This window comes from Pygoscelis adeliae, unplaced genomic scaffold (genome assembly GCF_000699105.1).
Source record: "Pygoscelis adeliae isolate BGI_AS28 unplaced genomic scaffold, ASM69910v1 Scaffold584, whole genome shotgun sequence".
NCBI lineage: Eukaryota > Metazoa > Chordata > Aves > Sphenisciformes > Spheniscidae > Pygoscelis > Pygoscelis adeliae.
The window spans coordinates 133,889-137,254 of NW_008824602.1; positions in this window are offsets into that span (position 1 = coordinate 133,889).

The following is a 3,366-nucleotide window of genomic DNA, read 5'->3' on the forward strand; positions in this document are numbered from 1 at the left end:
GCAAAAGGAAAGTGGAGTGCAAGGAGAGAGTAAGTGACCCAGAGCACCATCCATGGGCAGAGCCCCCATGCCGGTTTAAGACCTGTACCAGTGGGGTTGTTGAGAAAAGGCTTACTTATCATCACGTACCAGCATGAGGAGTATGACCAGGATGGGAACATTGCACAAAACAGTAAGAAGTGTCCCTCTGGTCACATGCCTTTAAGTAGAGCTTGAAAACTGATCATGCAAATCAGCAGGTTTTCCTGGCAAGCACAAGTCATCCGTTTCTGAAGAACTCAGGGCTGGTTTTTAGTGGAAGCTGAGGCCTCCAGACTTTGACAGTAAGTTCTAGCAATACTTCAGAGACAAAAAACCCCAAGCCGTTCTTCCCGAATCCAAAGTCAGGAAACCCTTAACCCTTCTGTTGAAGCAACAAGCTTGCCAGACAGCATCATGGAGCTACCCTGACATGCCCACTTTACTGGTCTTGTTAAATATACTGAGTGTGGCACTGGAAATCAGGAGCTGAACTGCCTGTAGGGTTATTTTGAGGAGTGCACAGCTCTCCTCGAAGGAAAGTAGTCTTAAAGGGCAGAAGAAATTCACAAAACTGTGTAAACACGTTAGCTGCAAAAACCTATCCTGTCTGCATCCCTCATCACTGCAATGTCACACTGGTATAGAACAGGAAACAAAGCGGATTCTTTGCCTAGTATTTGGAGGAGTAAGTACAGCTGTATCTGAGCTCGGCATGTAACGTTGAAGATGTTGTTAATGGAAAGCCGTATGAAACATGGAGGGGCCCCTGGCAGCTAATACCATGGACCCTGTAAAACTGCCAGTTTAAGACCTGTAGCGAGACTTCCGTTCTCAAAAAGTTCAGAGATTAGATGCTAGCTGTGGCCCCATCCATCTATTGAATTTTCTTTGAGCAAACAGGTATGGGGGTTTTTTCTGAGCTGTGGCTTAAAGCCCAGAGTGTGAGACTCCCAAGTCCTACAGCTGTGCAGCACGGCGTGGCTGTGCCCATGCCCATTTCTGTTTCTCAGTGAAAGAGTAAGTGAACAGTACATCTGGGTGGGGCTGGGGTTTTTTTGTTTTATTTTAATTAGGCAAGGCACTCAAGCTCTTGGAGAGAAACCAAGGCAGCTGTTTGTGCAAAAGGACAGAATCACTGGCTGAAGAGATGGCCTTTCTGCAAGATTTGACTTTAAGCATCAGAAGGTGTACCAGTATACTGAAACACCAAAATGGATTACAGACCCTGCAGTTAAGGCTTTGGTTCAAAGAACCACAGAGTACTTGAAAGAAAACTTTTCAAAGGACGTGCAGAGCTTCTGTTGTGCTGGGGGAGCACACAGTGGAATTGAGATGGGCTGTGAAGCTCAGAGACTAATCTGACACAACATATCATGTTAAGTAAAAGTAAATAAGCCATTAAAGTGACCTTTGCAAAAGAACAAGAAGAAGCAGATGAGCTTTTATCAGATTGTTTAGGTTTGTGCCATTTCACATGTGATACAGGAGTCTGAAACAAGCATTTGTTCTCAAAGGTAGAGAGCGCTGAACAATCTTAACTTCAGATTTAAAGGACGAGGACAGTAAAGCCACACTTTGCAAAGAGATTCAGTTTCCCAGGAAGAATTAAGTAGAAAAGAAATCAGTTGGACCAACAGGCTCAGCTAAAAGACAAGAAGTGTGTTTGGGAAAGTGACGATTTATTCTTCTCTCCTTCCTTTACTTCATTATGAAATGGATTATTACTCTCAAGCCAATCATAAGGCAAAAAAGTTGTAACAGTCTCCCACTGTCCCATTTGTAGAGTCGATTCCATTAAGATTAGTGTAAGACTTCAACAACAGATTTTTGGTGAGCATTTATACGTATTCCACTTTCTAAGAAATCTGTTTCCTCAGTAGGGCTGCCATATAGGTGAAACACCAAACTGTGGAAGTTTTATAATCCATAGCAAAGTCATTAATTTAGGGTTCAATCCTAGCTTCAATTGAAGGCACAAGGCCAAAACGACACAAGTCAGTAGGGCCTGGGTTGTCTCACCAAATTTATCTTTTTTTTTTTTTAATCTCCAGTTTTAAGCCTTCAGTTTTTAGCCAAAGCTCAGCTCCTCAGAAACACAAACCTGCTCCACAAACAAAAACAATGAAGGTGTTTCCTCCAACATTTCACAGCATTTTCCTTCTTCGCTGTTATGTCAAAGAAAACAAAAGTCTTAGAAGCAAATCAGTTGTGCAGACAAAAGCTACAGCTACTGGATTCCACTGCACACGTAAGTGAGAAACTAATTTCCAGGGTTACTGGTGGCATGTGAACTGGAGGAACATTAACATTCTGCACAAACTTGTCATGTCTTGCAAATCCCAGGGTCCCTTTGATGACAGAAAAAGGTGCATTTAAATAACTTGTAAAATTTCTCCATTTCCATAAGCCATCATTAGTACATGGAATGATAGATATTCTTTAAAAGACTTAAATAGTGGTCCCAAGGGTAACTTCTGACCCCAGCAAACAGAACTGATCGGCATAAAACAAATAAAAATCCACCTTATTTTACAAATCAAAGGTTACAAATACTGTAAAATACACATAACCCCCTCAGCCACTGGAAAATTAACCATTACAGTCAGATTTAATTAGCTCTGCTTAGCAGCCCTAGATTTAGAGGGGACTGTACCTCACCGTCGCTACCACACACCTGCGTACTTCCCACCTCTCCCATTAATGTGAGGGGAAAGGACATTTTGGTGAGAACAACCTCTTTTAAGAAATATGAACAAGCACATTTCTGAGAACTTATCTGTGAATACAGGACTGTCCAAGTAGCTACAAAACCAAAAGGAAAAGCACTATGGAAAGCTGACTTCCAAATCCGTCATTTAAAAATCTATTTGCACATACAAAAATGAAAGATCCCAGGGCTCCCAAAAGATTCTTAAAAAGAAATGGGTCTGCTTTGTCTTCAAGCAACTGAACAGATTTCACTAATTCTGTTGGGACCAGGAATTGTTGTAATACATTTAGACTGTCTGCTTTTAATACTACTAATGAAAATACTTCTACCCAAAGTACTCCTAAGGAAAAAAAAAATTTGAAAGTTTCTCCACAATCCAAAAAACGATGACTAACATGAACTTTGCTGTACAGTTGTAAGCTTGTTTTGAGTTAACAAACACCTTACAATGCAGTATCTGGACAGGAAGGGACGGAAGGAGGCTGACAGAGTTATACCTAATGTGCTCACAAGCTTTCCCAGTGCCCAACCTCAGAAAGCAGCTTTCAGTCAGAATACCTGAGTCTAACTGATGCAAATAATATATAAAATGCATGTGTAGTTTCACTTGCGTTTCACATTATCTCCTGCATTCC